Source organism: Athene cunicularia (assembly GCF_003259725.1).
Source record: "Athene cunicularia isolate RWA chromosome 6 unlocalized genomic scaffold, athCun1 chr6_part1, whole genome shotgun sequence".
Lineage (NCBI taxonomy): Eukaryota > Metazoa > Chordata > Aves > Strigiformes > Strigidae > Athene > Athene cunicularia.
The window spans coordinates 15102974-15115722 of NW_020799105.1; the positions used below are offsets into that span (position 1 = coordinate 15102974).

Sequence of the window (12749 nt, forward strand, 5' to 3'; positions counted from 1 at the left end):
GGCGAGGAGGGATGGACTGAAGCACAAAGGCGCGGGCCCGCTGAGGTAACGCACCGGCGGTGTGGGGAGAGGAGGAGATGGCGGCGTCTGTGTGTGTGTGTGTGTGTTCGTGGGGATCCCCCCCGTTCCCGCCCTACGCGGGCGCTGTGGAAGGGGCGGCGGGAGGCCTCTGGCGCGCTCCCCACGGCCCCTCAGGCGCCTCACGGGGCTGAGGCGGTGTGGGAGAGGGAGAAGTGGGGGGCTGCGGTCGCCGTGGGGGAACTTCTCCGTGGGTATGCGCCAGCTCTCCGGCCGGGGGGAGATGCTGCAGTGCTGTCTTTCTGCCTCAGCGCTGAGCTGGGAAAGGCTTTAAATAATGCGCCTTCTGCTCGACAACTCTGCTAATCAAATAAAACCTCGAAAGTGGTGATTATAATTACGGACTGTCCGTGGGCCAGCGCGAGGCTCGGGACTCCCTCTACGAGTCTCGGCAAACTTCTTAAAAATAGACATTCTTTAGGCTTTTTCTGTGTTTCACCGCGCAGGGCTCCACCTTTGCCGTGGGTGATGGTGCGGGGAGCCCAGGCGTGCGGTTTCCAGGCTGGGCACACGCATTCCGGTCACGGCACCGCGCACCCACCGGCGTGACCAGCATCAGCCCCACGCCGCTCGCTTCGCGGGAATTTGCAGCGCGTTGCTGTGTTCACAGTTTGGAATTATTTTCGTTGCGTGCTTATATTGGCGAGGACAAAATACGAGGTTGCTGCCTTGAACTTAAGGCTGCAAGAAATGAGGATTACGGTGGGCCTTTGGGGAGTTGGTTCCTCAGTTTTGGTCTCTCCTCAAGACCGTTTTTATCTCGCGTTAAAAAGCTTATTTAGGGATTCAGAGCGGATTCATCAGTCGGTGTTCGTCCCGGACTCAGGGCAGGCAGGGTCTGCGTGGCCAAACGATGTGATTTTAGGAGGGAAGCCTTGGACTGGCTCTGTAAGGAGGGTAGAGCATGCCTCAAAAGCAATAACTGCCGCAGCTGGTCGTGGAGGTGGGTTGCTTCTGTCTTATCAGCATCGTTACGTTACAGGCAGGTTGAGGCTGAATCTGCTGGTTTTCATCCACAGGTCCTGGACTTGTGTCTGGAGGGTAGTGATGTGATGCCAAGCAGAGGAAAAACGTGTAGGATTATGCTTCATCAGTGTGGTGCCACTATGTGGAGGAGTTAAGTTTTCGAACAAATACATAAAATCAGTAGCACTGAATACCTGGGCAAAAAATAATTACTAAATTGCGTGGGAGAAGTTGTTGCTTAACTCAGCTTTGGTACTGGAGGAATGAAGCTGATAAACATGACCTCAGCCTTTAAAAAAGGGCTTTTGGTGTGCTTGGGGCAGCTTCAGGCTGTCTCGCCTGCCTCCTGCTCCAGTTGCTGGTGACTGGAATAAAGCACAGGTGTGGCGGACGTATGGCTGTGTATGACCTGCTGGGAAGGGACAGTGCAGAGCAGGGGCAGTTCTGCACGTGTCTGCTTTGGCAGCAGATCTGCTGTGAAAGGCTCCCTTTTGCCTCCCTGCCAGCACATCCCTTGTACCAGGGAAATCTCTGGTCTGCACACCCCATCACGTACGTGGCCTGGCTGGAAACAGTGTGTGAACAACTTGCTCGAGCCTCCTTGGTGGCCTCCTGTCTTTACAGAGGAAGAAGGTGTGAGCTCTGGGAGCACCGTGGGCTCTTTGGCCATTATCCGACAAGCTCCTCAGTGCTTCTTTGAGTAAGGACTGCATGTCCTCATCAATGAAACAAAATGATAATCGCATGATTAATAGTGTATACCAGTTTTAACTTTAGAAATTTTCATGTTAATGCTTTTGGTGATACTCGCGTTATTTTTCGGAAGACATTGTTACTTGTGTTTAATTTTCGCCGGGAGATGTGAAGCCCTAAGCAGGGAGGAAGGGGTGGGCTATTTAGGGGCTGAGTGTTTAACAATCGAGGTTAGTGCCCGATGATGATGATTAAGCACGTCCAGTGCTGCTACGCTTTAGGATATCTGGGGATTTAATGGTCTCTTGGTTAAATCAGTCATTATCCTTGACTCTTGCCTGGGGATTGACCCAGCTGACTTTTTTTTTTTATTTAAGGAAATTATTTTAGGGTGGTGTAGTTAGGTTGGACCTCCTCTTTGGGTTAGATGATCACAGTGTACAGGTGATACCTCTCACAGCAGAGTCTTTGCGTTGCTTGTAGAGGGGGTGGACTCGAGTGATCTGGGTGAATGAGGGTGTTTCACCATCAGTCAGCAAGGCGTACTGCAGCTATTCTGTCGATCCTTTGCTGGCTATGAAATGAGCATCGGCTGTTCGACAGGGCTGGATGAACCGAGCTGGGTTCAGTGTAACTCTGCTGGAACTGTCCCTGTTGCATGTGATGTTAGAGGTGACATTGCAAGCGGGGCTGCCTGCTTTTGTTCAGCTCAACTTGTAACAGGCCAAATACCTGGCGTAGGACACTATTTGCCATGAAAAACATCACAAATTAACATGTAAGAGTTGAAGAATTAAAAACATTTGAAGACAAGCCAGTGTTTGTTTATTTTTGTAAGTGGAATGGTTTACAGATCAAAAACTGAAATGAAAGAAGGCAGAGGGCTGCTAGTGTTTTTCTTGTTAAAGTCATTGTTGCTAGTTAAAACTGCAACAAACGTACTTGCCGCACTGTGGATGGTGCTGGAATGATAATGCTTTAAAGAAACAATTTTAATTCAAGAGAATAACTTGTGTGACTTTGAGCTGGTGCATAAAATTGCCTTTGCTACCTTTTTTTTAACTGGATACGATTTCTTGTTTCTTTAAAAAATGTCCTGTAACTTTAGCAGCCATAGCAACCTCTGGCTATCATTTCCTCTGTAAATCAATTTTGTATTTTCGTAGTGCTGCTGTTTCAAAAGCTGAGTCGGTCATTGTTTTGGTATTGACTTAGAAGAATGCAATCTATATTATTTCATAACACTGCTTCCCCTTACATCACAGGCTTTTCTTCAAGCTGTTTTGAAATGCTGGTTGCTGTGTGAGAGATGGTGGCTTCTGGTAGGGTTTGGGGGGGGTTAGTTGCATTTTGTGTAGCATTTTTTGGCAGATGAAGATGAATAAATGCCACTTGACCCTTAGGGATCAAGCAGTAATGTACTCGTGTGATAATGTTAGATGTGTTTGCCATAGAGTCTATTCTGCTTCCTATATTAACTTTGAGCCACTTGGCATATGGGGAAACACTTCTGTCTCTTTTCCATATTCACGGTAACACAGATCATTGTACATCATTGCAAATGAAGTTTTTAGGTATTTCTTTTAAAGATACCCTAGCAAGTATATGGCTGTTTTGTCAATAATTTGTGGCCTGGGTTGTTACTTAAGACAAAACACATTTAATAAATTTGGTTAGATAAGAAAGTATCTTTAGTTATGGCATGCTCTTAATCTAGGCTAGGGGGGTGGGGGTGTCACTTCAAAATCATCAGTAAACTGGAAAATGTTTACTACTCAAAAGTTGAGATTTTCTTCCAATTCATTGAAAAGTTAAATAGTGAAAGAAGGTTTGAGAGCTTCAGACCTCAGTGTGAAGGATGATGACTTCTGGTGTTGTTTTTTTTTCTCCTTGTATCTTCACAGTTTGGTAAATGTGATGTAACTAGCTAGTTAGTTAGGACTCTGGGAACATAATAAACATAGTATGTGTCTTATGGTAGTAATGTCAGTTCTGCTAGACAAGGATGCAATCAGCTGTTACAAAGGGCTAATTAGGGGAATATTATAATAGCCTCATTCATTGTTCCAGTCTCTTAAACTCTTCTGGTCTTGGCTAGGAAGAAACTCTTTTCTTGCCTTGTATTGTTTAATCTGTTAAAATCCTGGTGACATAGAAGCAGCAGGTAGTTTTCATGTGGGTTAGCAGGTTGTGGATTTGTAGATTTTCACATTGTGTTTTCTTGACCCACAGTAGTGGACACCTGGTAAATTCCTTTTCCCTTGTGAAGTCAGAACCTCCTGAAGTTACTTCTCCAGCTGAAGTACATGGCAATCTTGAATACTGTAGAGTTGAGGGCACCTTACTGCTTCTCTTACTGTTGCTGTGCTGCCCTGAACGAGTACCTAGCACGGTGTTGGTGTTAATGGTAGCCGACGCTTAAGCCAGGAGCTGAACTGTATCTGCTCTGTGGGCCAAAGTAAGAGGATTCCATCTAATTGCTTTGAAAATCTGTACTTGTTGACTTCATCTATACCTGTAATAAGTGTTCTCTTTTTTGATTGTTGCATGTATTTAATTATTACATGATGTGGGTTTTCTTGTAGAAAACAAGCATTCCAGTGCGTATCATCGATACCTATTACACTAAATACAACACCGTGTAGAGGCCAGTTGATCTGCATCTTGTCTTTGCAGGTGCACTGTAAATGTCAGTTCTGGAAGCAGGGTGCCCAATCAATCCTTCTGATGGTAAATAGAGCTCAAAACAGAAAAGCATACTTATTGGCTAAAGCTTGCTTTGCTCGTTCTAATACAGTAAAAACAAGAAAGGGAAAATATAATTGGAATTTTTTAAAAAAACCTTTTCCCCCTCCAAATGTGGGCTGGATTTTGTTGAAGTGCTTTTTTTGACAGCTCTAGAAGTCTTGACAGAATGCTGTGGAAGTGATTTGGTACTGAAGTTGTCTGATTCAAAAATCATTTCTAGATCAATTAAAATTATAAATTGGCTGGGTACAGAAAGATTGTTGATATTAATGTAAGTTGTTTCATATAATCCGGTATCCCAGTACTTCCACAGAAACCTGTATGACACTTTAGTCTTTATGGATTTATGCACAAAAACCTCTGTATTTATGAAAAGCATCGGTAAGGCCACAAAGTCAAGTATCTGAAAGCTGGGTAGTGCTTTTCGAAGAAAATATCCTTGATTTAAAAATTAAAATTAAACTATAGCATTGGAAAATATACTTATGAGCCCTAGTATCAGAAAGAGTAGAAGTGTTTTGGCTCAGATGCTTCAGATCTAGTAGACACTTAGCAGAGGCAACCTTCAGCCTAATGTATGAAAAATTAGATGAAATTGAAAATAGGATTTTGGGACGGAAACAGTGGACAATACTAGGCAGTGCATCCAGCTCTGTCTAGAACTGAATACAATGACACAAAAGTAGTGACCTCACAATTACCTTTGTGTTTTCCTGACTCAGATGCACAACCGTTTTTAGGAATGCTAATGAATTGCATAACAATTTCTCCAGGCTGCTGGTCAATGCAGGAGTAAAACACAACTTAAGCTAGCTCTTTTTTAATATACCAATTATTGCTACACACCAGACAACCTACTGTATTTGCTGTGTATCCTAAACCACTAAAACCAAACCAAAACACTTCATTCTTAGAACATATCAACTTTATATGGAGACTGCATGATATAGTAGCCTGTGGAGGGTAAGATAATTATTGTTTTCAGCTGTATTATCTGCAATTTCTGTGAAGATGCTGACAGGGTGCAAGAAGCTATGTATGAAATGAATACCTGGCGTTCCCATGTTTAAATGAATACAACATTGACCCTTCTGATGTAGTATTACTGCTAAAATAAATTAATAACTAGTCAAATGGGTATTTCTGTTAAAAGGATTGAATTGTGGTAGTGCCCACAGGCAGCCCATCATCCTGTTGCAGATCTTGATCGCATATGAAGCATTGTATGAAGTACCCAGTTAAGCAGTAATTGTGATGTTCACAGTTAATCTGTACAATTTCTGGATTTCAGTGGCAGCTGTCTTTAACTGGCTGTTTGTCTAAAAGTATATGCAAAAGCAAAACTCTTCCGGTCACTCAAAGCTTTTTTTGACCCAGCTGTCAGGGTAAAAAGGAGATGATGTTCATGTTCTTTAGTTCATTTACTAAGTGGAAGCTGTTGTCTCTTAGACCAAACTGTGTATTTTCACACCAAAGCTTGTGTAACTCTACTCCTAAAATTATTGAGGTTGTGAAAAAATCTGTGGGTATGTGTTGATTTTTTTTTTCTTTTTTTTTCTTTTTCCATTCCAATCGATGGACATAATACTGAATGCAAATTAGATTTCTTACTGACGTGTTGATTGTTATGGATTGACTATCCAAAGCTATTTGTCTTTGATGCGTAGCTGACTTGGCATTCAAAGGACACGTGCGTGTTCTGCGTTAAATGGCTTAAGGACTGGAGTGACACAGTTGGAGAGCTTGGCAGATACCTCTGCGTGCGCATGGTTTGGAACAGAAAACTCCATCTTCTATGACAGTGTCCAAAGTAGATTGCTCAGTCAAATTTACATAAATATTTTTATTGCAAAGATTTAATCCTGAGCAGCTGAGCAAGAAAAATGAACTTGTGATACTTGCTTTAATAATGGCTAGTACAATGTTTCATAAAGCAAAGTATGCCTGTAACCAGCAAAGCCCTCTTTATATGTTCGTCTTGTTTCTTATCAACCTGATCAAAATCCTGGGTCTTGGTATTGAGCAAAATAAGAGCAGAAGAACTTGCAAATACATTGAAGTTTATGGATTTTTAAAATAAATAAAACAAAAACCAGAAACCAAACCCAGTGGTCTGGCAGTCAGGTTCCCCCCTCCTTTTTTTTACTGTTTTGAACTTTGTTTAAATAGTTTTGCAGCATGCAAAGAGATTGAATACATCTGTAGTGCTAGCAGGAGTGGGTCTGTACTCAAAACCAGGTTAGTTTAAAAAAGAAAAATAAAAAAAAAATAATCTTGAAATGAATCCAGGTAACTTCCTGGTTAAAACATATCAAATAACATAAAGCATGTGAACTCAAGACAACTCAGTTTAACTATATAAAATGTTTAAGCTGTAAAACATCAGGAGGGCTTTTTTATAGGTGCCTGGATAATTTGCCCTTAGGTGGCAGAGGGGCAGTGCAGGTTCCCTTTTTACATCAGATGTTTTCCTATGAGCCAGGCACTTGGGGAAACACTGAAATACTGCTTCCTCTTTAAATGGCGGTTGCATACATATTACACTCTTTGTGTATGTTTGTTCAAGCTTAGATGTTTTTAAACAGCAGTGCCCCTAATTTTACATGCCCAAAGACAACTTCTGGTTAAGGGCTGGATTTCACAGACTGCTTGCTTCTTCTCAAGCACTGCACCATTCAAGGTAGAAATTTTTACTGTCTGGTCAGCAGACAATGTTCTTTTACTTGGCATTCCTAATGTCAGTGGTTTATTGCACATCAGTGCTTCTAATCAAATCAGGTGACTTTTAATGTATTGCCAGGTGGGATCCTGTGTCCTTCAAAATATCTTCTGAAAGTTTCCACTTGCCTGGATCAAGACACCATTTCTTCAGTGATAGATCCAAAGTGGCCAATGGACACCTTTTAAGTGTGGTGGGATGTCTTCTATACCAGGGAAGTGTCCTCCAGTGAGGGTGGTCAACGTTCCAGTTCTACAGTCTGTGAAATGTTTGCTTAGGTGTGAAGACTGCCAAATCTCTCCTCAGTTGTCAAACACATACAATGCAAATCAGAGCGGTAGGGAGGGAGAGCTCTGAGTGGAATCGCAAGAAGTGGGAGCTCTCTGCTCCATAGGCAAGGCAATCAGGAGCCCAAGCTCACCCAGTGGTTCCAGTGCCAGCAACTTTGACTGCCTGGTATTTTCCTATAGCTTTGAAAAATAGACTGCCTAGCCCGTATGTATCTGCAGAACAAAGTGCATATGGGCAAGCCTTTTCCAAGAACCTCAGTTACTATATGGTGCTTGGGTCTGTGAACTGTTTCCCAGGAGCCCACAAGACAGTACAAAGTGTAATAGTCTTACTGTCCCAATACTTGTGTTAGGAGATCCTGTCTCCACTGTAAAATTCCTCTTTTTCCTTGTTGAAAAGGGTTGAAATCCTTTTTTTTTTTTTTTTTTTTTTTTTTTTTTGGGGGGGGGTGGTGTATGTGGAGTTAAAATTTAAAAATCAGATGTATTGCTTCCATTCCTATTAATGGCTAGTATGTTTCATAAGATTCTACATGCAATGTTGACTAAAAAAAGAATTAGCTAATGGTGGGAGTAAGAATAACAATGTCATATTTGTAACCTGGGTTAGCCTTGAAGGCTAAAGAAATAATAGCTTGAGGTATACCATGTAACCTAGTATCTGGCTACTATTAAACATGCTGCAAATGTATAGTAACAGGTATTGTGTGCAGTAACTTTATCTTTGTAGTAGAAATGTGATGTTGTTGCTATTCCCAGGGGGTAAGTTGAATTACATTATTACTGAGGCTGAGCTAACAGAGCTTTGCTTATGGTATACATACAGACAAGACGGTTCTTCACAGAGAGGTGACCTTTGCTGTATTTTGGTTTCAGATTTCACAGGGACCTATTTCAAAGTTTTTAGCTTCAGTCCACACCCTGCTGGTAGTTAGCTATAAAAGTCTCTTTGAAGCAAGTTAAAAAAAAAAAAAAAAAAAAATAGATAAAGGTCATTTGTTTACTCCTTTTGTAATATACACTCTTGCCACTGTTACTTGTCAACATAACTGATAGTTCAAAGATGAAATTAAAGCTACAGAATTACTGGTTATAATGTGCAAATGCATAGTGTAGGCAATTCTTTTTTATGACTCTTCTGTTTATTAGTTAACTTGAAGAATGTGTACTAGCATATATTTGTGCTGGGGAAATGATTATGGTTGACATGGCATAATGTAATGTACTCCCTCCAAGGTTATTCCACCCTCTTGAAACTCTTTTTGGCTTACTCACTCTCTCTCTCTCCAAAACCAAGTTAAAGAAACAAATTAAAGCCCTGTAATCCTATTTAAGAACCAAGTCAAATAAGAAGTCTGCATGTCACTGTTCCAATAAATATAATCACCTCTTTAATACAGTCATTCCTCTCTAGGACTCTGATTTCCACCTGATTATGCAAGCCAAATATTGGCTTGTACGTTACAACCAAGCTAAAGGAGACATCCTGATCTTCCCTCCTGACCATGTGGTCCTGTCTCATCTATTGTGTAAGCCCCACTGCTTGCTGAACTTCTGCAATTCACCATGAATTGCAGCAGAATACATCCTCTCCCCTCTCCCATCTGTGTTAATTCTCTTTAATAATTTGAATTGACTCGAGAGCTGAGTTGAGTGAGCCCTAGAGTGGGTGCAAGGTGTCAAAGGCAGGGGTGAGAACCTACAGGGAAGGGGGGAGGAGGGAAATGGGGGACTGTCAGTGATGAGCTTCAGGTTGACTCCAGCCCCTTAATCCGTCAGTGGTGGCAGTTCTGCAGGGTCCTGCCTGCAAAAATGTAAGTGGAACGTGTTCATGAGATGAGCCTTCTGCAAGAGGACTTGTTTATAGGGAAGTAAGAGAAAGCTGTTTCTCTAGGTTTTGGGATATAATGTGGCAGCCACTAGGTTCCGAGGTTCCCCCTGCACTCCCAGTACTCACAATCTGAGGGGGAACAGTTGTGTTTAAAGGGAGGCTCTTCGGGATAAATGCAATGTTTTGGAGAAAGTATCTAGTCTTTCTGAAATTATTTTCATTAAAATAATCTCAATGTGCTGGGATGAGCTGCTCATTGGCTCCCATGTCACACACCCATATCCCAGCTCCATGAGGCTGCCAGTGAGTGCCAGTCCTGGGTGGTGTGGAGGTATTGGGTGCTTGGAGTTGTTTTCTGTAACAGTCTTCCCTTTTTTCCAGAGCCCACAGTATACATGGGCAGCACAAGATACACAACTAGATCTTCTATTGTAAAATAAAGAGTTTTTCACTGTTAAACAGCGTGTACCATTGCAGCTCTTATAATTTTTTTTTTGTTCTGTTTCATAGTTATGTATAAGAAATGAGTCTACATACTGCCACAGGAAAACTTAATTATGCCAGGTAGACCACAGTGTCTGTGTGTTCAGGAACATGTAAAACAAATTATTTCTTTGGTGAAAGGATGGGGTTGCACTTGGTTCTAGTAATGAACTTATGCTTATGTCTACAGGAGAATTTTATACATAAAGAAGTAAGAATTGCATACATGGAAGAAAATGTATACAAGTAAGTTGTTTAGCATAGCTCAGCCTGCCTCCCAAAATGTTGTGTAACTTGCAGTCTCTTAACGTGCCTTTAAAAATGGTATTGCCTCTCTTCTCCTTCCATCCAGGTTCACATCAATTAAATGATGTGTAAGAAAACCTAGTGTTGCTATCAACAAATTTGGCAGAAGAATTCTTTTAGAAGTGTAATGCTGAGTTCCCAACAGCAGAAAGCTGTTTGCTGTTTTAAGTTGACTGAAATTGTTCCAGTTAGTCCCTGTGCAGGTGGTGAATGATACAAATTCACAGTGTGAATGGCTGTCCTGCAGACAGCACTTTATGGTCCTCAGCACTGGGTCCTCCCAGCTTTTTCCTGAACTCCTCTCTTTTTTTTCCTTTTTTTTTTTTTTTTTTTTTTTTTTTCTGCAATGAAGCATTGTCTTCAAAAGTCTGCATTTTCTTTGATGTGATAGGCTGGCTTCAGTGTAGATACTTAAGGAGCCTTATCAAAGTAATACTGGCTGAGTCAGAGTAAAGATGCTTTAGTTAAATATATTATGGCTGTGTTTAAAAATAACAGCTCCGGCTGTGTCAGTGCATTGGACGACCTGATACGGACTTCCAACAGAAAGATTCTGAAAATTACTTTGCCTGTTGCATGTATTATTCCCAGTGTGAACTTGTTTTCTGTTGGTAGCATTTTGGTGTTAGATGAACCAAAATAGAGCCCCTGAATTTTTAATGCAATTAGTTAAATGGCTTCAGAGAGAGCTGCTTGTACCGGGCACCTTCTGAATGCATGAACGGGAGCAGCAGCATTTCTGCTCTTGTTCAGATCATCAGAACAGTGGTGTCTGGGGTTGGGTACACACACTGTCCTCGTCTAAGCTCAGTAGTTTTGGGTTCTTGGCCATCTGATTTTTTAGGAAGAAGGTGGTATGTATACTCTGCCAGCCCGGCATCTGTCCGTGTGTGACTGCCAGCTTGCACATGTGTAGGCTGTTGCTTTCTCATAATAGTAAAGCATGTGGAGGAGCTCAGTAGTAATTCCCATGCAACTGTCATGTCTCACCCCAGCCCTGATTTGACTCCTGACTTCTGGTGCCTCTCATTTCAAGCACTGGTATTCTTAAAAGGTCATGGTTAATAAGATATAGGCAACATGCAAAGAAATAAAAGGTAAAACTTTCTAAAAATACTATGCATAGCTGATGTTTATTCCATTTTTTTATGGTTCTTGTTCTGTGTGGGTTTTCTGTCCTTTTTTGTTTTTTGGCAAGGAAGACAGTATTACATTCTTGTACCAAGAGGAAGGGTATTAAGCTTACTCATAAAAAGATTTATTATCAAATGTAGTTTTTCATTTTGTCCTTTGGAATTATTTTTTTAAAAAAACTCTAACTATACCCAGATTACTGGCTTCATTCATAGGGTCGTTGTATCAAATTTGGATGCTGTCTTTGTTAAATTATGGCTCCAGAGGGTTTTCTATTACAGAGGTTTCTTCAGTCAGGGGAAATGAGGGTATAATAAAGAGGATCCAAGGACCGGACATAATGATTCTATATAACTGAAACAAACAATGCCAGATTTAGCTGATGTTGGATTTTCCATCAAACTTTTTTATTGGCATTTGGTCATTTTGCTTTAAGCAGAGTTTAAAACTGAGGCAGCTTGGGTGCTTGGAGTAACTGAAAGACCAATAGCAGACAATTTGGATGATACTTTCAATCACTATATCCTATCTTCATGCATTTATCCTGAATTCTGGCTTACTCCGGAAGTTTCCTTGATTCAAATGCCATTAGAGCTGTAAATTGAAAGGGAGACATCTAAAGTCACTGAAAGGACTATAACTGCAGGCAGTATAATAGACCTGGATGTGCCTGAGGTTTCTGAAACCTTGTTCCAAGCGTTCAGCTCATGCTCGGGGAGAAGCAGTGCTGCTTTCTGGGACAGTGAGTACGTGACCTTTGTTGTTGTTGTTGCCTCTGACTTGCTGCAGCTATATACTTACTCGCTGTTAATGATATCTTTCACCTTCTACTACAGTTATAAAATAATATTAATTATAATATTCTAAAATCGGGATGGAATCATCAAAACATACTTCAGAATGCAAACTAATTTGCTGAGAGACTCTATAAATAAATGACTGTGTCTCTCTGCCTTCATGCCTCATGCTGTAGTTCTGGCTGAGTGTGCCAGTAGTTTTCTCTCTCTCTGGTGTTGAGCACTGCCAGAAGAGGAATGATGCTGAATCCATGTCTCCTGCCACTACTATGCCAGAGCATTGGTCTTTCAGAGTAGAGAGTGTGCAGTACTGCCATTTTCTGCAGATACTTCTCAAGGAGAGAGGAGGAGGAAAAAATACAGTATTAGCTTTGACATTTGCAAACTAATAGATACCACTATAAAGCTGCTGAAGTCAAAACTGTAGCTATTGTTTAATTCTTTTAGAATGTTTTGAGGGTGGTTTTCCCCCCTTGTTATTCTCAGTAAGTTCTGTGTGTTTGCGCTTTGGTGGAATTAGGTGCAACAATTGAATCATAACCAATACACAAAACCATTTCCTCTCCCCATGTATTTCTGCACTGTGCTCTTCAACATACCTTATGCACTTATTTATTCATAGAAATATAGGAGACACTTTCCTAATGTTCTCTCTCTTATTCAGGTTCAATTGCATAACTTCAACTCCTTTTCTATGCTTGTCT

At 41.2% G+C, this 12749-nt stretch overlaps 1 protein-coding gene across 5 annotated transcripts in view; it reads left to right on the forward strand.

Moving 5' to 3' along the window:
- ADD3 (adducin 3) overlaps positions 1-12749 on the forward strand; it is a 104959-nt gene continuing 92210 nt past the window's right edge. For 2 of the 5 annotated variants that reach the window (XM_026851156.1, XM_026851164.1), the window contains exon 1: positions 1-45. The gene's annotated coding sequence lies outside the window, so the exon portion shown is untranslated. The remainder of the gene's footprint in view (positions 46-12749) is intronic. The other 3 variants (XM_026851159.1, XM_026851160.1, XM_026851163.1) reach the window with 3 other exon arrangements.